The 9086-nt window shown below is 39.3% G+C and overlaps 1 long non-coding RNA gene across 1 annotated transcript; it reads right to left on the minus strand.

Annotated features, from left to right (window-relative positions):
• Positions 1-666: 666 nt before the first annotated feature.
• Positions 667-2988, minus strand: LOC134634832 (uncharacterized). The gene is made up of 3 exons (XR_010094887.1): positions 2831-2988; positions 2350-2408; positions 667-1374 (listed from the first exon to the last, which is right to left on the minus strand). It is a non-coding gene; the product is annotated as an uncharacterized LOC134634832 (long non-coding RNA).
• Between the last annotated feature and the right edge of the window lie 6098 nt (positions 2989-9086).

Consider the following 9086-nt stretch of genomic DNA (forward strand, 5'->3'; position numbering starts at 1 on the left):
ATCATTAAATTGCTTCATTTTTCTATCCTATCTCAGATACTTTAAAGGTTTTAGTAAAGTTGCATTCTCATGGTGAGGCAAAGTGCTTTATGTGTGTGTGGGTGTGTGTCATGAACGGCTGTAAAAGCCCTTTAATTACAGAACAAAGCGGGGTTTGAGTTCGAGTTACGGCAGACTGCCGCTACTTCTAAATGGAACGCAGCCTTCCTACGGCGGACAGCTAATAACAGGAATCGGACGCGCGGTCCACCCTAGTCCACAGCAACCACCATAGCAACAGCCTAGCATGACTTTAAAAACATAAAAGCATGAAAGTGTTACAGCTGCAGAGAGCTATGGCGGTATCTTTGGAAGCTGTTTGCATAGCTAATAATATACGATGTAACCATGGAGACAGTCAGTCACGTGAGCTAGCGGTGCATGTTTACTACAGTGATTAAGGTGATTGTGTGCACAGCGTCCACACGCTGCACAGGGTAAAGACATTACTTCAGTATTGTTTTATATTTATATATATTTGTCTTGTGTTGACCGTCACCTCAGGTTCACCATTACAGTTTCAGCATACAAATGCACACTATCTAAATATGAACACATTCAAAAAAATCATGTCTCAGAAATAACCACAGCTGTTCATGTTTGTCATTATAGTTTTATTTGTAAGAAAATTGTGAACTTCAAATTGTTTATCAAGTCAAAGAACATTTGACACGTCTGAGTCATTCCTTTGCCCTATGAGAGCTGGAATAAATATATATCCTGCCAATTACAGTTGAAACAGTAGAGACAGGTAGAAATGGGATCAGATTAATCTTTGCTTAGTCAGACACGTCCTGTGTTGGCCTTAACCCGAATTTCCCTCGGGGTCAACCTTCAGGATCAATAAAGTTTTATTGAATTGAATTGAATCATATTAAATAACAAACAATAGCACAATTTTGCACCCATTTCCAAATTGTAGTCAAGCAGCCCAGTCTCATAAACAGATAACAGAAATGTCTCTAATGTAGACGTGTACAGTGTAGTGTAAGCATTAAAAGACCATAAAGGAAACACTACTATTTATGTGAAACTAATTGTAATAAAAAATGAGCAGGTGCTTTACAGATTTAAAAGAAAGAATCTGAAAACAACACTTTTTTGGTCTAAGTGGTCAAAGTAGAAAACAGAACTGATGTTCAAGAACAAACTGTAGCTGCACTGATATTACACATCTCGATTGTTGTGGTGAACAGACATGTTGCTTTTAAAACCACATGCAGTATGTGACCATGACTGTCCACTGAGACCATGAACGCCACTTCGCTGAAGTCTTCTTCTTCTTCTTCTTCTTGCCATCAAAATGGAAGCAGAAAGAGCACGAGCTGCTTTGATCTACAGAAAGGAAAAAGAACATATGAGCTGAAACCATTAAGATAGAAACAATCGTTCAATGCAGTGTCTCACGTAGCTTAGCCTGTTACAACTGTTGATATAAGCTCAGTACAGTTAACACAGTGTCAGGGAACTCCAGTGTGGGAACTAGTGGCTTTAGGTTTGTAGTCATTTAACTTTCATCCATTCATTCATTTAATTCAGGAGGAAGAAATGTTAGGTTGGTGCAGGCTGGTTACATGCATTTGGTCTGCAAGACATGCTGTCTTTAACCAAATGACTTGGTTCACTTTATGGCTGGGCTGTATGTGGGGTTATATCATGTTATTTGGGCAGGAGTACCTGTCCTCTGTTAGGCTTAGAAAGTTTCTCCAAGGGTTTCTCCACAAGCAGAGCTTCTAACTCTTTTAGCTTTTAGCACATCTGTAGCTGTGCAGGCTGTCAGGTTTTTGGTGGCTCTTTTTACCCCACACTGGTTGTGAGTGTGTAAATAGCCCCACTAGTTCTTTTGGGTTGCAGTTAACTTGGGAGAAAGGGGTGGGTCTGCCAGGACAAGATGAATAAAAATGATCTGGGATACATAAATTTCATAATGCATGCATATATCTCTATCAATTAAACCTGGTCTGAGGGCTGCCATTTTTACATTCAGTTATTTCTCTTAGAAATGCTGGATCTAAATAATGAATGTGTTACAGTCAAACTGACACTGGTCAGTGTAAATGGCTCATTGGGACATAGAAACCTTTAAATTAAATACCATCACCTGATATCGAGTGTCAAACAATATCAAAGCTGTAAAAGCTGTTTACAGTCAGAATTTATAAAAACTATGATTGTAAATAAATTCAAACAAGTGAGCTTTTCTCTTTGTGTTGAATATCAACACTGTGACTTCTTAGACTGTAAGCTTTACATCAGCACAGTTGTAGAAGCCGTCATTCCAAATGTCTTTTGATAACAAGAAAAAAATACCTTGTCAGTACACGGCCTGAAGTTCTTCTCCAAACATCTTCTGCCATTGGCTTTGTCTGCTGGTTTGAAGACAATAGACCACAAAAAGATGATTTAGTCACTTTGTCTGCATCATGCAGCTCGAATGTGTTGTGCAACGATGTTAAATAGCCGTCGTTATCCCTCTGCTGTGTCAGTAGGATTGTATCTCATTGATATGTGAGGAATGCTTATGTAACACGATAACAGACGTCTGGTCATACATCATTAAAATATAAGGGGCAGGAGATATTTAGATATTTTTATATTTATATTACATTTTATAGCTAACAGATATTACTAAATAGATAGAATTTACTAAATGGTTGATGTACATGAAAAATATGTCCATAATCACAAATGACCATGAGAGCCAGTAGAATTAATTCAACTGGACACTCAAAAGACGTCCTTAAATGCTCTTTAAGTGGCAGAACAAACAAACAAACAGTTAATCGCTTACTTGAGATGAAATCTGCTCAGCTACTTTGAAAACAGCTTCTAACTGGTTCCTCCTTTAACAGGATGACTGCTCAGGGGTAAGGCCATCATGCAGTCCAGCAACCTTTATGGTTCTGCTTTGATTCACCAGGAACTATTAGGGAAACCTTTCAGCGCCTCCTGTGAAAGACACAGGGATAAACACAAACATTTATTAACATGTTCCACAGTCTTCCAGTTTGATTTTCTCATCCTGTGGACAACAGCATACAGAGATGCAGGTTTATTGTTAACCTTTGTAAGTTTTCTTTACTGAACATATCCAGCTGCAGCTCCACTGTGATCCTGAACTGGATAAGCACTTGAGAAAATGTGTCAATAAATGGACATACATCAGTTTACTATATTTATCCAAACAGACGGGACCAATAATGCTTCACTGAGTTAGAGACTTTAACAGACTCTTCTATGTAAGAATGTCTCGTGCTGATGGACCTGCAAACTTGACAACAAAGGTTTTTCAGACTACATGTAGCTGTCCTCTATGTCAGCTAACACATTTACATTCATGTCACACTTATTTCTGCTTTCCCATTTTTAACATTATTACTTACATTTTGATTGGATACCTTGAGTTTGTAAATGATCAGATTACATAATTGGAATACAATTCAATATAATTCATGTATCCAATTCAAGGTCGCGGGAGGATGAAGCCTATCCCAGCTGATACAGGACAAAGACAAGCTGCCAGTTATCGCAGGGGTAAGACAATACGTGTAACAGAAAATCCACTTAAATGTTTGATATTTCTAATAATAATCATAATTATGACTATTATGTGAAATATTATTTAAAGGTTTCTTTATAAATACATTTCAATTTTTTTTTATAACCCCTAGAATATAAACCTGAGCTGTTTCAGATTCTGACCTCTGACCTTAGTGACCAGGCTGTGTCCTCACTGCAGCTCCCTCTTGGAAGTACGTCTGCTTCTTTTCTTCCCCCAGTGATGACCGCCTGCCCTTAATATCACGTACTGTACCTGAGGAACAAAAAAGGACAAACACTTGCCTTCATTTAAGAAGTACATTCATACAGAGATAATCTATGGAAACACACTAGTTCACCCTTTGGGAGGAATCAGCTCCTGTGAAACATTTCTGTAAATCAACATTGTGGAGAATGAAATGAGTTCTTCAGGTGACTCAGCAGACCCACACTGACAAATAAAACTTCTGTGGAAGAAGAATCTGGATTTTTTTGATTTCCAATCCAGTTAAACTATTAAGGATTAAGCAACAGTGCTCATCTTTGCTCTTCTGAAATCTGTGTTAAACAACAACAAACATAAATTAGTAACAAAAATACAGCTGAGTAGAGGCTTTACAAACCACCAGCCGCCATAATGCTAAATTTTAATCTTCAAATGTTTCTGAGCCGTCTTCAACCTGCTTTTAACACAGAAAAGTCCCACAGTCAATGCAGCCTGACTCAATCCTAAATGTTCAGCACACACAGAGACACAGAGGGACTGTTTAAAGTTTACTGTTAACCTGAGTCACACATCATTTACAGTATTACAGAGTCTGGCAGTCTTTGCATGATTTTCCACGTCACTGTAAGTTTCTAGCTGACTCTCAGGTGTGACAGGTGTGCCAGCAGGAAAGAGTAATAAGAACCTGCATCCTGAGGTTTGTCATGCAGGATTAAAGGAGCCAGGCTTTGTTCACACAGCTAGGATTGTATTTTACACTGACCCTGGGTCAGTATAAGTATCATACAGTTTAAACGAAGCACTGAAACTTGCACATATTTATTACAGATGCATTGAAGCTAATCTGGATATTTACTGTCAATCTGTGGCTGCGATTAATCACTTTAATGGAAACTTTATTAACTAGTAACTTCATCAGTCATGACAGAAGCTAATATTTCTGTGCTAACATCGTTTAAACAGTAACAGCTTTACTACAATATAAGCTAACGTTTACGCCGTAACTTTAAGCTAGCACCATAAAGACGGTAAAACACGTAATAATATCTACAAATGCATCTTAAAGCTGTTATATTAGCACTCGCTGTATTACTAACATAACCACATTAACATTATTGACACTCGCTGACTTTTAATAGTCATTCTATAAATGCTGTCCGTTTAAATGGTCTTACCTGTAACACTGCTGTATCCACCGGATTCCAGCCAGAGTGGATTCTGGAGTCTTCCACGCTCCTGTTAGTGATCCTCCATCTGGATGGATGATAACAACCTTCTGAACAATCTAGCAGGTGGATGGCCCACATCTATGGGACTGATTTCTGCTAATAACGCCCATTGTATGGACTGAAAACAGCCGAAGCGGGTGAATAAAGTCACCCAGTCGCTAGCTGTGCCATTACCCAGCATACACCTCTCCCTCCATAAATGCAATAAACGATACAAAAGTAATGGCCTATAATTAATTTATCTGCTGTATCTGCTGTTTCTCAGGTAGTTGCTTACATTATATAATATATTGTGTTCAGTACACGTCACTACAATGTGATTTCGGAAATGTATAAATATACGAACAACAGGCTCTTCCGCGGAAATCTCTTGTCGTCAATAAACAACGATTAGGGAGCAGTATAGTATTCAATAGGAGGACCCTGCACGTCAATTCTCGACGCCAGGGGGGTACCCTGCGCGTCGATAAGTGAAGCAGAGGGAGCCTGACCATGCGTCACACATTTGACGAGTTGGGAGTGAGAACGTGTTGGTACATGTACACTATTTTTATTAATAGAGGTTTCACTACTGAGGTTAACAATGATATATAAGTCACTTAGAGCACTTCTAAATGTTAATGTTTGGTTTATTTCAGTGTTTCATTTGTTCCTGAGTAAACTGGTTTGGCTGTGATTAAAGTTAAGCTTCATAACATGTTACTTACAGTTAAATTAAGAGGGGACGGCAGTAAAAACTCCGGACCTGTGACATCATCACGTACGCTGGTGTTCCGACTGTACAAATCACGAGTCCGTCCTCGCGTACTTGAGAATTGAGAAACGGCCCACGAGTCCGTGCTCGCGTTCTCGGCGGGTACGTACTCCCGTGCGTTCTCGGCGGGTACGTACTCCCGTGCGTTCTCGGCGGGTACGTACTCACCGAGAACGCGAGTACGTACTCGCGTACTTGGGCATTGATAAACGGCCTAAGTCTTTGGTTCAGTCTGTGTTATGTTTCCTGTTTTATTTTGAAGGTCCATGTCTGATGTTAATGTATCTGGTTTTGCTTCCCCTTGTCTCATTAGGCCTGATTTGCCCCAGCTGTGTTTCCCTCCTGTTACTCATTCCCTGATTGCTCTCTCTGTGTATTTAAGCCCTGTGTTTCAGTTTGTCCGTGTTGCGATCTACCCTCATTTATGCTGTGTATTCCGTCTGCCTGCTCTTGTAAGTTTATTTGGATTTTGTTGTGTTTTGCCATCCAGCAATAAAAGCTGAGTTTTGAAATACACTTTTGCCTCCGAGCGTCTGCACTTTGGGTCCTCCTTACCACCACTCCTGCCTGCACACAGCCCTAACCTGACACATTTAGGCCAGATAAAGCAACAGGGTCTGCAATTTGGAGAAGAAAGACACAATTAAGCAACAGCTCATCCAAACAAGCTCAAACTGAACACAGCACACAGGACGAGTCCCAAACAAAACAGCAAGTCTAAAGTGGATCAGATGAACTGCTGGTCAGAAAGTATATAGACTTTCTTTGATTCACTAGTGAGATAAAATGCATTTCTTGGACAACATTACTTTTATATATTTGTTTTCCAGGAGCAAAGGTCTATTTATACTGGCAAGCGATGCAGGCAGGAGGGCTCTTTACACTGTGACTGACTAATCAATCTCTGCATCATTACTTCTGGTGTCATGGTTTTAAACCTGCGCAGTGAAGAAAAGAACCTGAAAGAAGCTTCCTGCAAGTATCTGATGTGTCTTTAAAGAACTAAATCCTCCTCATCCTCACAGACACTCCCTCCTTAACCAGTTTCTTAAACTAGCTAACAGGTGGAACGACACCACTGCGTACCAAAGGTTATAAAGTTAACCACACAGCAGACACTCTTGGTACGTCAGCTGTGTGGAATCGAGTTTTTCTTGCATTAATACACATACCGAAGTAACTGCCATGAGAAAGGTTAACTGAAGCTTTTATGCTAAAGTTAAGAACCTTTTGTTCACACTGGCAAGTGTTCAATTTGACCAAACCAGCCAGTTTATTAATAAAGTACTTTTAAAAACACCAGCAGGGCTGACAAAAGTGCAGCACAATAAAACCAAAAATAATGATCTATGAACCAGCAAATAAAGAAATATTTACATTTCAAGACCTTTTTATTAACTCTTCTCCTGCCTTTATAGTACATTTACTTGTCTTACACTCTTTCAGTTGATATGAGTGACCAATATCTAATTAATTAGCTCACTAGTGCTTTACTATTATATTCAATCTGCTGATTGAGATCAGGTGACATTAAAAAAAATCTCTAGTGAATGAAATTTGAAACAAAAATCATTGTGATCAAAGCTCTCTTGTTTACTCTGAGGCACTAAAGCCTGCACAAATAATAAGCTTCTTGGCTTTAAGTGAGGATTTCCATTAGTTTACAAGCAAATGAAGAAACAAAAGTTCGTACAGACTTTAACGACCTGGTGTCCACATATGTGGACATCACATTTTGGGATGTCTAGACCAAAATACAACATTTTGCTCTACAAGGACCTGATTTCCACTTACGAGGACATTATACTGCCTCTGTTCTATCGAAATTTAAAGCGAATATCCTCATATGTGGATCTCATTTCTCTCAGAAACAAAAATCAGGTAAAAAAAAAAATCTGGTAATTCTTTGTTTTTACATTAATCAGGTCCCAAACAGCCCAAATAGCAAAGATAATTTAAAAATGCATGAAAGAGTTCCGGTCTTAGGAGGTTAAACCTATAAAAGAGAAACTCCAGTTTCCAGTGAAACAAGTTGAGGTTACCACGTGTGTCGTGTGTGTTTTTGTTACATGTTACTCTGCATGCCGGCAGGTGCCGACAGGTTAATCTGGCCCTGCTTTGTTTGTCCTTTTGGAGCAAAAAGCCTGTTTTTTCTTGTGTTTTTTTAACTAAATTTGATCATCACGTTGCTGATATCGTCTGATCTACATCCCAACTGCTAAGTTTGTGTTATTTAAGTTGTTTCTTTGAATGTTTCTCTTGCTAACTGTCTGACGTTCACCTCTCACACAGTGAACATAATTCTGCCCTTGTAGGATTAAACTTTGTGGTTGCAAAACCGTCCATTTGTTTACCAGAACTGACATGTTTTTGAATCCATCCCAGAGCCGAGGGTTTATGTAAGTGAGTTTTTAGTGTGGGTGTCCGTGCTGGCAGGGAGGCAAAAGGTAATTTCAGTGTCTACTATATAAAGAGGCAGCAACTTCCAGATCTTCATCTGTGTTCTCCTCCATCATCATTTCACTCATCAGCATTCATGGCTTCACATCTCACCCTTCTGGGAGTGGTACTGTGCTCCCTCATGGTTTCTGCTTCTGAAATCCCACCTCAGGCACACTTTGATTTACAGGCAGCAAGAGTCATCCTTTTATTTTACCGCCCATCTATTTTCATAACCACATGTCCAACTTAGGGTTGTAGGAAGGGGTGCTTCAGTACATGTTCACGTACTATGTTGTGTAATATACTATAAGTGTTTGTCCCATAAGTATTTGGACAATGAACTTTGTTGTAGCTGTGTCTCTGTACAAAGTAAAACAATTAGGATGTGGTTGAAGTGCAGAATTAGAGCTTTAATTCAAGGGATTTAACAAAAGAATTGCTTTAACTGCTTACTGGCTACGTTCAGCTGCACTGTTACTCACAGGGCTCACCACAGTGGGTGACTGTTCATGTGAGATTGGAAAGATTTTTAGGCCTGATGCCATTTCTGACACAACCCCAAAGAGATTTTTTTTGTCTCCTCCTGAGATTCAGCCAGTGAGCTTCCACTTGGTAGGCAAATGTGTAAATAACTATATTCAGGGGCGTTTTTAGCCCATTTTGGGGGGTTCAGCAACCCCAAAATAAATCAAAGCACCCCCAAAGATTTCTTACTTTTTTGACAATATTTGGTGTTTGTGTGATACACTACAAAAAATATAGAACGCATACAGTACTTGGTTGAGATCTAATATTTTAACAACAAAAGTATAGATACCCCCTCCTCCCAAAATGGTTTGTTCCAGCTCGCCTCTCC

This window comes from Pelmatolapia mariae, linkage group LG9, assembly GCF_036321145.2.
Source record: "Pelmatolapia mariae isolate MD_Pm_ZW linkage group LG9, Pm_UMD_F_2, whole genome shotgun sequence".
NCBI lineage: Eukaryota > Metazoa > Chordata > Actinopteri > Cichliformes > Cichlidae > Pelmatolapia > Pelmatolapia mariae.